The sequence below is a fragment of the Schistocerca americana genome, chromosome 8, assembly GCF_021461395.2.
Source record: "Schistocerca americana isolate TAMUIC-IGC-003095 chromosome 8, iqSchAmer2.1, whole genome shotgun sequence".
Lineage (NCBI taxonomy): Eukaryota > Metazoa > Arthropoda > Insecta > Orthoptera > Acrididae > Schistocerca > Schistocerca americana.
In genome coordinates this window covers 449,128,176-449,142,876 of record NC_060126.1, presented here as the reverse complement: position 1 = coordinate 449,142,876, position 14,701 = coordinate 449,128,176, and positions in this window count along the sequence as shown.

Below are 14,701 nucleotides of genomic sequence, written 5' to 3'. Positions count from 1 at the left end.
ATATAGATATATACAGTTAACAAAAACGAAGTCTGAAAAATCTTCTTGTTACCGCTCTCTTGTTCTGTAAGGTCATGTATGTGTTATGTTCATATATCGAATGTCGCTCCAGTCACTGCATTGCTATTGTTGTGCCAAGCTTTATCGTCATTACATTGTTATATCTATTCTTGTGTTTGCTTCATGTTTCACAGAATTGACGAGTAATAGAAAATTGATGAGCAGCCGAAGAAGAAATAGAATAAACGAAGACAATTAGAAAACAACAGTAACTCAACAAATATTTACCAGAAAAAAAACAATTTTTCCAACAACCTGTGAACAGTAGTCTACGTTACAATAATAGATAAGGTAGGGGCAACATCGTTTGTTCTACTTTGCATTGCTGTACACCTGTAGTCATTCATGGCCTAGTTTAAATCGAAATTTGAATATTTTAAATTTCTTCTGGTAATTAGTTTTAAAAATAGTATATTTAGTTTTGACAAGATGGCTGACTTCACATCATGAAAGCACATAATAGCTTACTGTTTCTTTATTGTTTCAATCTATTAATGCGTCTTTCCAGAACATTCAAGCTTAGCAAAACTGCTATTTGTGTGTTGACATTACACTGAGATGCGTGATTTTTTACACATGAAATCAGTCATCTTACATGTTATAGTAAAGATATGGAAATAAACTAAAATGGATACTGAAACATGAGACAAGGCAGAATCCATTGCTGGTGGCAGAGAATTCACTGATGCTGCCGCTAAGGATTCTGAAATTTCACTTCACGAATCTGAAATACTCACAGCGAGTAAATTAATACAACCACAAGCCTCATGTAAGATTCAACTCTCATAATGTATCTCGGTTTAACTGTCATCTAAATTATCGATTAAGCCTTATGGAATGCTGACCAAGTGTAATAATGTGTCACCTACACTGACAGACTAGCCAACTAAAATATGTAGTCTATCATTACAACAATGTACAATGTGGCAAATTTTTTGATGCAGTAAAATACTTAATCTACTGAAAACACTGCACTGGAAACTGCTTATCAAAGCACACCTCATGTGATAAAAGAATTCACTGATGAACGAGCACAAGTAAAAGAATCTGTTCATAAGCTAGATATAAAAGTAGATAATTTTGCTGCTGAGCAAGGGACTAAGGTAAACAGTGAATTTCAAGCAAAGAAACAAATGTAAATTAACGATTAGCTTCAGAACTGCTGTATGTCGTTCAGCAGACAGTTACAGAAGTGTTATCACAGGAAGAACTCCAGGAGAAGTAACTAACACAGACTTGAACTGAATTAAAACTACCCTAAACGAAGATTTACCAGAGTGGCTGTATAGTGTCATGTCACAAGACAACAGTATACACAGGGACTGTCAGTGGTTAAACAAAGAGCAGATATTCCACCGTACTCTGTTGCTAAGGGAGATGATGAAAATGTTGGTCCTACATCATATGAGGCAAGGTACTGTAACCATAAAAATCATAAAGGTATCCACCTAACCAAGTATCATATGGGATATGGGGCAGCACTGTCATTGTCATTCGTTATATTCGATGAAAGATTATTAAACGCCAGACAATTTCAAGTTTTATCCCTAACAAAAAAGATATTGATCCTGTCGTTTTAATCAAGCCATTTAAAAGTGTGCCACCAAAGTCGTGGACAGACCAGGAAAAGATTCAGTATGTCACAGGTTTCACTCAAAGTGAAGCCATTGCCTTGAAAACTGTGGTACTGCAAAATGTCAAAATTACAAACATTTTGAAAATGGTACTTATCAGAATACTAGTCTGATAATGTCCAAGGAAGTCTCCCTAAGGAGGTACTTAATCCTGAATCGTTCAACACTAAGCATGGAATCATATATATCTTTCGAAGTTCTGGAATAAGACAGTATTTGGATGAGTCCTTCTCACATAGGGGTGATCTACGAACATTAAAAGCAAAATAGCTGCTGTATCAAAGATAATAATTAGTCCATGTCCGAGAAACCAATCTTACATACTTCATATCTGTATTACATTCTGACAAATGAAGATTTAAAATTTACCAATAACTATAACAATAATGACGTGGCACAGTTCTCCATGCTGTGCATCCAGTCTTACAATCAGGCAAGAACGAGGGACAGTTGTGGAAATTTTATGTTGTAGCTGGCATCAACCCCGCTGTGTAAGCACAGCTGATTGATCATAGTCCACTAAATATCAATAAGAAGAGAACAAATAATAACGGATATCACCCTACTTATAATGGTAATGGTATCATATGGTAGGTATAGTGAGAGTCAGTAGTTAGATGAGCAGAAAGCGGTATAATGGGAGAAGCATTCCTTAGCAATAGGAAGGTGTGGCAGGCAGTGTGTTACTGTGAACAGTTCAGTGATAGGGTTATTCTTATCAGAATCTACAGCAAACCAACACCGACAACGACAGTTACGGTATACGTGGTGATATCACAAGCAGAAGATGAAGACAAGGAGAGTCTATGGGGATACTGAACGAATAATTCAGTATATAATGGGAGTTGAAAATTTAATTGTCAAGCTGACTGAAATGGGATTTTAGGGGAAGGAGTAGAAGAAAGGGTCACAGGAGAATATGGGTTTGGTACTAGGAATAAGACAGAAAAAAGACTAATGAGTTCCATAATATATTTCAGCTAATAACACGGAATAATACACTGTTCAAGAATCACAAGAGGAAGAGATAAAGTTGGAAAAGGCCAGTAAATACAGGAAGATTTCATTTAGATTATATCACGATCACAGATTCCTAAATCAGATACTGGATTGTAAGGCGTATCCAGGAGCAGATATAGACTCAAATGACAATATAATAGTGATGAAGAGTAAACTAAAGCTCAATAAACTAATCAGGAACAATCAATAGGCAAAGAAGAGGATATTGAAGTACTAAGGAATGAAGAGACACGTTTAAAGTTCTCTGAGGCTATATATACTGCAATAAGAAGTAGCGCAGTAGGCACAACAGTTGAAGAGGTATGGAAATCTCAAAAAAGGGCAATCACAGAAGTTGGAAACATAGCTACAAAGAAGGTAACTGCGAAAAAAACATGGGAAACAGAAGAAACGCTTCAGCTGATCGATGAAAGAAGGAGTACAAAAACATTCAGGGAAATTCAGGAATACATAAATGCATGTCAGTAAGGGATAAAGTAAACGAGAAGTGCAAAGAAGCTAAAACGAAATGGCTGCAAAAAAATGTGAAGAAATCGAAAAAGAAACGATTGTCGGAATGACTGACTCAACAAACAGAAAAATCAAAACAACCTTCAGCGAAATTAAAAGTAAGGGTGGTAACATTAAGAGTTCAATGGGGATTTCACTGTTAAATGCAGAGGAGGGAATGGGTATGTGGAAGGAGTAGACTGATGGCCTTTATGAGGGGGAATATTTGTCTAACATGATATAAGGAGAAATGCGAGTAGATTTAGATGAGAAAGGGATTCAGTATAAGAATCAGAATTTAAAAGGGCTTTGCAAGACTTTAAGTTCAAATAAGGCAGAAGAGATAGATAATATTCCATCAGAATTTCTAAAATTATTTGGGGAAGTGGCAAAAAAACAACGATTCACGTTGATGTGTGGTATGTGTGAGTCTGAGGACATACCATCTGACTTTGGGAAAAATATCATCCACACAGTTCTGAAGACTGCAAGAGCTGAGAAGTGCGAGCATTATCGAACAATCATGTAGTCTTTAGCCCCTACTGTTCAATCTAGACATCGAAGAAACAATGTGGAAATAAAATAAAGATTCAGGAGTGGAACTGTAATTCAAGTTAAAAGGGTATTAATGATACGACTTGCTGATGACATTACTATCTTCAGTGAAAGTGAATTGGAATTACGGGATCTGCTGAATGGAATGAACAGGTCTAATGAGTACACAGTAAGGATTAAGAGTAAATCGCAGAGTAAATAGTAGAAGTGAGAACAGCGAAGTAGATGAAGTTAAGGATATCTGCTACGAAGGCAGCAAAATAAGCAATCTCAGAAAGAGCAAGGAGACATCAAAAGTAGACTAGGGTTGGCAAACAGCGCATTCCTGGCGAATAGCAATCGTCTAGTATCCAATATAGGCTTCAATTTGATGGAGAAATTTCTGAGAATGTACATTTTGAGCATAGAATTTTATGGTAGTGTACTTGGACTGTGAGAAGAAGTTGAGATGTAATGCTACAGACAAATGTTGTAAGTTAGGTCGACTAATAAGATAAGGAATGAGGAGATTATGCACATAATTGGAGAGGAAAGTATATGTGGAAACCACTGACAAGAAGAGGGGATAGGACAATAGGACATCAGTTAAGACATCAGGGAATAATTTCCATGGTACCAGAGGGAGCTATAGATGGTGAAAATTACTGAGGAAGACAGAGGTTAAATATATGCAGAAAATAATTCAGGATGTAGGTTGTAAGTGCTACTCTGAGATGAAGAGGTTGGCACAGGGAGGAATGTGTGGCAGACTACATCAAGCCAGTCAGAAGACTGATGACTCAAAAAAGCAAAAATTCTGGCACTGGCAGAACAACAACCATAACGATCAGTGTCGCCCCGATTGGGGACTTGCAATCTATCAAACGTGAACAGTAATCATAATTTACAAGACACTCCAGTGCAAAACAACACTTTTGAAACAAGCTAGTGGTCACAAAATACCACTGTGAATATTATTAAAGCGGGGTTCAGCTAATTAGGTTTGGCCACATAATGACCTGAAATGTTGGTCAAGGGGTGATCACTGTATATAACAACATGACATAGACATTAAGAAAGAATAAAAGCTGACTCCTACAAATGATCACTCACAGTGAAGAAATTGTTCAAGCTACTGTACACGTCGTTGTAGGGAAGCCATCGATTACAATGTAGCTTGGACATGAGTATTGTGGTGAATGTCGTGTCATCCAGTTCATTTAGTAACGTTCATGAGGTCACTAAAGTACCAATATTTCCTTTACAGAATTGTAAGATTATTAGAGCTCATAAAATATCAAAATGCAAAACCAAGTGCATGTTGAAATAGGAAATGGATATAAGATATGTCTGTTCCTAGCATAAAGTGGGTTTATTGCAGAAATCATTCTTGGCATTGACTTCCTGAGAGAGAAGTACACAGTGACCGAATGCTTTCTAAACATCAGTGGTAAAAATGTTGTAGTTGAATTGGTAAACAGAAAGTTATACAAGTTATTGCCAAGGCTTAAAGGTAAGGTCCCTTAAAACGAAAATAGTATGCACCCACAGTACACCTTCACACACACACACATGAAAATGAAGTAAAACATGAGACCATAGAACAGAAAACCATTGACTCGTTGCAACAAGTATATTTAAGGAAATTGCTTTGAAAGTATGTACATGTATTTGGAAGGAAAGTTGGTATTATCAACACATACCAATAGCAAGTGGACATTCACTCCCCTTAAATGTACTGCTCTCAATCAGAGCACATACTACATCCCATGGACCAAGAGAGTGGCGGCCACTAATGAAATAAAGCAAATGCTTGAGTGGAGAATTACGCAGCCCTCGATGCCATTATACTGCAGCCCTCTACTATCTGAGCAAAGACTGGTGGAAACATTCCCCAGGGTTGGATCCAGGAGCCATCAAATTAAATTACTATTCCTACATTAATTAGATCAGAGAATTTCGTTGAATAGTTACAAAGGTTTCATGGCGTAAAATATCTTATCAGCACTGATTTCAGAGGTTCATATTGGCAGGTAAGTGTATCAAAAGATCCAAAAATAACCTGCTTTCATCTTTGGAGGAAGAAGTTATCAATTTTGTGTACTGCTATTCAGATTAAATCTAAGTCCAGGTGTACTCATTACTGTCTTGGATAAAGTCTTAGGGACTGGCTTACTATATTAGGTGATATTGTATGTTGATAACCTATTAATAGCCAGTCCAGTTTTAGAAGGGCATTTAGATTTGTTGGAAAGAACATTACACAAATTTTCGCACTGAGGAGTTACAGCAAATCCACAGAAGTCAAAATTTGTGAGAGACAAGATGACATTTTTGGAAGATAACTGACAAGAGCCATTAGGTAATGTATAAACGCATATTTGAATCATCAGCTGTTTTTATTTTAAACCCAAAGTCTACCGGTTTTGATCTCAGACCATCTTCATGGATGAAGTGTTAAAATGGGTTAAGCCGCCATATTGTGTTAGTCGTTTTTTAAATTGTATAGAACAAATAAGCCCTCGGACACAAATATTAAATCAAAATTCACCAGATTTCGACGCTACTATCTGCGTCGTCTTCAGAATTAGACTAACTGTTCTAAAACATATTAGGTACTTAATACATTAATAAAATTAAAGTTTGTACTGACTGGAACAAGATGCAGTACTTACAAGTCACATATTAAAAAAGATCTAAGCCGGAAAGGCGACGTCATGAATAGTTGTGAGATGGCGAGCCGCTAAGGGCTGCTCGTACTGTGAACAAGGGTTGCAACTAGACTGAGGTGCCCACGTTAGAAAGTGTGGGCAAGTAAAAATAAATAAATAAATAAATAATTGTATAGTGTGTTTCGTGAATATACATGTATGACACATGACTTAAAAAGCAAACACCCAAATAGAAATTGTATATAGTGCAGTACGCTCTATTAATTGGCTTATGCTCGGCTAATCCCACGCGGCTTAACTTATTAAAGAAAAATTCAGTGTGTATATGCACAAGTGACTGCCATAAATATTTTGTTTGAATAAACGAAGCTTTAGGTAACTCTGATATTTTATATCATCCACCTAAGCCCAAAGATTTTTGTGTTATGAGTCATGCCTCGTTAGCTGGTTTGGGAGCAAGCTTATTTCAACTTCGTGAGGAGGATGGCAAGCAAGATATTCATGTTAAAAGTTTTGCTAAATGTATATTGTCTGGATGTGAACGTGACTACTCTGATACCGAGGTGGAAACTTTAGTTGTTGTTTGGGTCTTAAGTGGTTCAGCTATTATTTTTACGAAAAACATATCAAAGTTTCCTGTGATTATCAGACACTAAGCTTTCTTATGTCATGCAAACCACTCCATGCATCCTTGGCGCGTTGCCCACCATTCATGCAAGAGTACAGTTTTGAAACAGTACACATTTCAGGAAAAGATAATATAATGACAAATACTCTGTCATGTCTACCACAAGGTTTACCCCAGTACACAGGACCTATAAAACACTGATTTTCGTGCATTACTAATGACAGACAGTATTACAGACAGCATTATTTATATACATCAAGAAATTTGACTGATATTCAAAATGTAGCACTAGTGTAAAGTTAGAGAAAAACTTTCACAACATCATACTGAATAACTTATATAACACTACAAAATACTTAATGATGTTCTGTTCTAAAGACATGATGTATGATCTGGCACATGGTATATTTTCACTCCAGCCACATGTATGAGCGCTTGGTGACGCAATTAGATGTGCAAGAAAGACGAATTTGTTTTGCTGGTTCACAGCATGATGAGACAAACACAACAGCTGCGTAAGACATATCTCATATTTACAAAGATAAAAGTCACAACCATTAGCTGTTGTACAGAATTAGATCCTATCTTACAATAAAAGTGGCTACAGATAGTTTCAATTGATATTGAAGGGTCTTCGCCATCTCCAAGAGGCAGAGTTAAATTTGTTGGAGTTCTTTATGGTATTTTCAAAAAATATGTAAAAGTATGTGCTACAAAGTCTATAGCAGAAGTTCCTATCATCAAAACAACTGTAAAATCTATCATGCCTACAGTTGGTCAGCAAGGCACCCTGTTGTCAGACAACGCTTCAGACTTTGTTGTTCATACAGAAATATTTTCCACACGTAATAAGTAGTTTCCACAGATACTAATATTTTGATGTCACTCAGAATATAGCCCCACCGTGTATAGAATTTGCGGTGAAATTAATAACTTTCTACATACATATGTACCCAGTCAACAGATACGTTGGATAGTATGTAGAGTTACAAGAACAGATTAAAAAGAACTTGCCACTCTACACAACACAGAGCCCTCCAGCTCAACTACAATGTAAGGCGAAAGAGAAGAATGAGTGGATAGCTCTGCTTCCACAGCTTCATAAAGAAGAAAGGGGAAGAAAACTTAGTCACACTCACTGAACTAGCGCACTTGAAAAAATCGTACTACGGCAGTAAACTATAACAGGTGCAAAGATTTCGGATAGGCAAAAGTATTCTTTTGAAAATTCATCCACAATCTTCACTTCCACACAGAAAAAATTGTAAGTGGCAGCTATTATACATCTTTTCTTATATGATAATCTGGATTCCACCTGAAGAACACTACTCTGTAGCTTATTGTAAAAGAAACAAACTAAGGGACTGCATGCCAACCAAGTTTTAAAAAGTAAGTACATGAAGGATTAATCTTATTTTGCATATTAAATTAAGTAATTGTGTACACATGATTTGTTTAAAATGACTAGCACCTAACTTAATAAGTACTGAGCACAGACATACGTAGGCGCAGTATGAACATGGACGGAAAGAATACTATGTTGCGAATGTCAAATGGACTGATTACTGTGTCCTACATTGCCTGTGTTAACCAAAAACTAATTGATATTTAAATAGTAACTATTAGAAATCCAAAACCAAAAGACATTTCAGTGTTAGCGCATATACTTTCCAGACAGTACATTATGACAAACAAAAGCTACATGTTGTGATGCTATCCTAATGGAAATAAACTGATTGTTTTCTGTAGGGAAAGTGGAAGAAAACTGACACATACAAGTACATGTCTAGGCTAATTACTGTAAAGTAACACATTACATTGTTCGAAATATCAAGGATTTAGTGTAACATTTCTTCGTATAACTTTTTCCTGTACTTGTAGTAAAAATGAAAGAAAATATTGTTATGAGTGGGGTGTGTCGCCATTAGCAATCATATATCATATTGCTGTATGATGAGGATGGAAAGCTAATTTAGTATTAGTAGTATTCAAAGCCATGTGAAAAGTATTATGCCATGTAAACAAGCTTTGAATGATTACATTTGTCCTGACATCTCACGTGCTCGAAGTTGGTGTTTTGTTCAGCTGTGAGCTTGTATTTCGTTCTTTCTCTACGTCTTGTCGATTTTCCAGTGTGGTTTTGACTCGATCCAAAATCGTACTCAAAGACTGGCTTTGTCTTATGTGCAGACAACGTTGTCCTAGCCTATAAGAATGGTGAGAACACTAAAGCTTTACAAAAACAAATCAGAGTGTGATACAAAACTGTTTCATTTATTGTAAATTCATTTCTTAATGGAGCATCCATATAATTCTCACAGAATTATGTGTGTGATTAGTTCTATAAATATTTTCACCTGTGATTTGCTTTACTAAAGACAAATGAAATCCATGGGAGTAACACAAAAGCACATGCTGTGAATAATATTGACTGATAAACTGTGATACAGTGATTTAACTTTCTAAGACGGATATTTTTGTGTTAGCGATTATTCGTGGAAGGTATGGGACACTGATGGGCAAACATCGTGGAACGTTATGGCACAGTTAGGATATGTTGATGGGAACAATAAGCTTTAAATAGAATTTTTCACTTACAGAGATGAATTCATTGTAACAACTACAGAGGTATCTCTTTAATCAGCGTTATGGGTAAAATCTTCTCAGGTATTGTTGAAAGGAAAGTGCGAGTATTAGTTGACGACAAATTGGATGAAAATCAGTGTGGGTTTAGGCCTCTTAGAGGTTGTCAGGACCAGATCTTTAGCTTACGGCAAATAATGGAGAAGTGTTACGAGTGGAACAGGGAATTGTATCTATGCTTTATAGATCTAGAAAAGGCATATTACCGGGCTCCTAGGAGGAAGTTATTGTCTGTTCTACGAGATTATGGAATAGGAGGCAAACTTTTGCAAGCAATTAAAGGTCTTTACATAGATAGTCAGGCAGCAGTTAGAGTTGACAGTAAATTGAGTTCATGGTTCAGAGTAGTTTCAGGGGTAAGACAAGGCTGCAACCTGTCTCCACTGTTGTTCATATTATTTATGGATCATATGTTGAAAACAATAGACTGGCTGGGTGAGATTAAGATATGTGAACACAAAATAAGCAGTCTCGCATATGCGGATGACTTAGTTGTGATGGCAGATTCGATTGAAAGTTTGCAAAGTAATATTTCAGAGATAGATCAGAAATGTAAGGACTATGGTATGAAGATTAGCATCTCCAAAACGAAAGTAATATCAGTGGGAAAGAGATATAAACGGATTGAGTGCCAAATAGGAGGAACAAAGTTAGAACAGGTGAACGGTTTGAAGTACTTAGGATGCATATTCTCACAGGATGGCAACATAGTGAAAGAACTGGAAGCGAGGTGTAGCAAGGCTAATGCAGTGAGCGCTCAGCTACGATCTACTCTCTTCTGCAAGAAGGAAGTCAGAACCAAGACTAAGTTATCTGTGCACCGTTCAATATTTCGACCAACTTTGTTGTATGGGAGCGAAAGCTGGGTGGATTCAGGTTACCCTATCAATAAGGTTGAGGTTACGGATATGAAAGTAGCTAGGATGATTGCAGGTACTAGTAGATGGAAGCAATGGCAGGAGGGTGTCCACAATTAGGAAATCAAAGAAAAACTGGGAATGAACTCTATAAATGTAGCAGTCAGGGCGAACAGGTTTAGATGGTGGGGTCATGTTACACGCATGGGAGAAGCAAGGTTACCCAAGAGACTCATGGGTTCAGCATTAGAGGGTAGGAGGAGTCGGGGTAGACCAAGGAGAAGGTACCTGGATTCGGTTAAGAATGATTTTGAAGTAATAGGCTTAACATCAGAAGATGAAGCAATGTTAGCACTGAATAGGGGATCATGGAGGAATTTTATAAGGGGGACTATGCTCCAGACTGAACGCTGAAAGGCATAATCAGTCTTAAATGATGATAATGATGAGAGATGAATTCAGCAAATTGCTATCCACTTCTGGTGTATTACAAGAAGATAAATTTTTCTTTTGTGTGATGTGGAGCAATTCTTTACTCAATGTCACTTGCGTTCAAGTACTCAGATGCGCAACGATCCGGTAGCTTGGCTAACCATTGTGCGGGCTGGGCGCCTGACATGATTGTCATTGTGAGTACTGGGTGCACCATCATTATTTATTTGAACTGTACATTTAAAAAACTGTGTATGTGCATATTGTGGACATTTCTATCCTATGAACTCGTTCATGGTTTAAAACACTATGTGCTATGCACTGTATCTCCTGGGGTGGTCATCAATTTTAAGTTTGTAAATGCCATGTAGTGATAATTATCATGTGAATAGCTAGCGATTATGCCAAAGATTAAACAAATCCGTTGTGTTGCAACATATTCCATGGACATTCGAGATTCTGTTACAGAACTTTCTGTCCTTTGGTCTTCTTCTGTGCTTAGCCTGGAGGAGGAAAGAAAGATTGTCTGAGGTTCATCTTGCTGTAACAGTCTATGTAAGTTGTAAAGTATAGTGGTTCATGTCTTAAAATTTGTGTACACTACGTAATTATTTGTAAACCTAAACATTGCTTGTCCTGAGTAGATGTGGCCTTCACAGAACATTGACCACTGTTAGGCGCCATACTAGTAAATAATTAGTAATTTTCTTTCAGTTCATGTGCGACACGTGCCGCCGGTTAGGACACTAACTTTCTTTCAGATTCCACGAGGTTTGCGGCCGCTACGAATAATTTAATATATTTCACTTTCAGATTTTCTAAAGGTTGCGAGGTAATATCCCAGGCAGAAAGTCCTGGTCACAGGATTCTAGTTTAGTATAAGATTTCATCTGCAAAAGATTATGCTTGTTATCTTATATTGGTATTCGAGACGAAACCACGATCTGGAGTTTTATCACTTCACATTGAACTGCCATACGAAATAATATCTGGTGCTATAGGCACATGAGTTTTAACTATACTTTTGGTGCGTATTGGGGAATATCTGTGATCATTCAAGAGAGAGACAATTAGTTATTTATAATCCTGTAATCACCCTGAGTTCTCAGCTAGTTTGCTGACTGCTGATCCGCGTCGGGCTAAATTAAATTGCATTACACTGTTCATAGCATTATTAGAGTTATTTCTCTTTTTTTTTGACGTCACTTTATTAAAAACTATCAAGACATAAATAAATTGAATTAAATTACTTTACAGGTAGACGCTGAATCATGGTTCGTGAATGATATAAAGAGGTCCATCCCGATGTGACTACCATGGACGCATTGAATGTGTTTAAATTTATCCTCATTCGTTTCCATTTGCATAAAATATGTTACCTCAAGTTCATAAAGAAGTTTCTTTCGGTACAAACTATGTAGGTTGTACATTACATAGTGGTGACCCTTTTGTAAGACTCTTGCATGTAGTCAGGCGACGCTAGGCTATCTGATGGCATGGTGCCGGCCGGAGTGGCCGAGCGGTTAAAGGCGCTACAGTCTGGAACCGCACGACCACTACGGTCGCAGGTTCGAATCCTGCCTCGGGCATGGATGTGTGTGATGTCCTTAGGTTAGTTAGGTTTAAGTAGTTCTAAGTTCTAGGGGACTTATGACCACAGCAGTTGAGTCCCATAGTGCTCAGAGCCATTTGAACCATTTTTTTTTTGATGGCATGGTGAGGTACAACCCGACCTATGATGATATGACCTTCCTGCTGTCCAGATCCTGACTACCGCGATGACTCCAATTACTAACAACGTCATTTCCACTATGACCTTGGGCCCATCACACCTTGTCATCGCCAAAGAAACGACGCAACCATCACTGTCATCAGCACCTCCTGATTTCTGGCACCCAGTTTTATAAAACACAAAATATAATTATTATATCGCTATACTTGTCCTTCCTCTTCTATGTTCCTCCTGCAATGATGTGAGAAACCATTGAAAGAAAGAACGATAACGAAGACAATAACTAAAGATTATATACGAATATCTACATCTACATCTACGTCCATACTCCGCAAGCCACCTGACGGTGTGTGGCGGAGGGTACCTTCAGTACCTCTATCGGTTCTCCCTTCTATTCCAGTCTCGTATTGTTCGTGGAAAGAAGGACTGTCGGTATGCCTCTGTGTGGGCTCTAATCTCTCTGGTTTTATCCTCATGGTCTCTTCGCGAGATATACGTAGGAGGGAGCAATATACTGCTTGACTCTTCGGTGAAGGTATGTTCTCGAAACTTCAATAAAAGCCCGTACCGAGCTACTGATCGTCTCTCCTGCAGAGTCTTCCACTGGAGTTTATCTATCATCTCCGTAACGCTTTCGCGATTACTAAATGATCCTGTAACGAAGCGCGCTGCTCTCCGTTGGATCTTCTCTATCTCTTCTATCAACCCTATCTGGTACGGATCCCACACTGCTGAGCAGTATTCAAGCAGTGGGCGAACAAGCGTGCTGTAACCTACTTCCTTTGTTTTCGGATTGCATTTCCTTAGGATTCTTCCAATGAATCTCAGTCTGCTTTACCGACGATCAACATTATATGATCATTCCATTTTAAATCACTCCTAATGCGTACTCCCAGATAATTTATGGTATTAACTGCTTCCAGTTGCTGACCTGCTATTTTGTAGCTAAATGATAAAGGATCTATCTTTCTGTATATTTGCAGCACATTACACTTGTCTACATTGAGATTCAATTGCCATTCCCTGCACCATGCGTCAATTCGCTGCAGTTAAGCATACCACTTAATTGTTTTCTTTTTTTTTTTTTTTTTTTTTTTTTGAGAAATTTAAGCTAGGTAAACAACAACTTTAAATGATATGTGTATTGGACACAACCTTCAATGAACTGTTTTATCGACAGTCACACTCAACAAAATAAGTAATCTGTTCTGTGTTGTCACCGTTAAATGCTGAATTACATCAGCAACCCTGTAGAGTGTTGATTCCTGGCACCTTCAAAGTCTTGTCGTGTTTTCTGTCGACTACACCCAAATGGGGTTGGGGGAAGGCAAATATTTACCTTAATAGTCCTGAGCATAGCAATAATTTCAGACTTTAACACTAAGTCATAATGTCTAGTATTTCGATGGCAAACCTTTAAGCAATCTGTTAGAATCATGAGGCTAATTTAAATGCCAAGAGAGCTAAATCAATCCTTTCATGTTACGCTGATAGTTATGACCTGATCATTATCGCTCAGATATCTGAGTACAACAACAATCGAAAAAGAAATTTTATAATAGATCAAATGAATTAGCTAATATTTTGAATAAGTATACTACTGTACGAAATTTATACTGAAGATTAGTTAATAACGGTCGCCAGCCCACAATGAGCAAAAGATAAAATTGATTAATGAATGAACTGACGCTGAAACTACGTAATAATTATACAATGGAGCCCAAAAAACCTGATATAGGTATGCGTATTCAAATACAGAGATATGCTAAACAAGCGGAATACGACGCAGCATCTCCGAGGTAGCGATGAAATAACGAGTTTCCCCTACAACCATTTAATGAGTGTACCGTGAATATCGGGGGTTTGGTAAAACATCAAATGTCCGACATCGCAGCAGCTGGATAAAGATCCTGCAAGAACCGGACCAACGACGACTGAAAAGAATCTTTCAACGTGACAGAAGTGCAACCCTTCCGCAAATCGCTGCAGATTTCAAAACT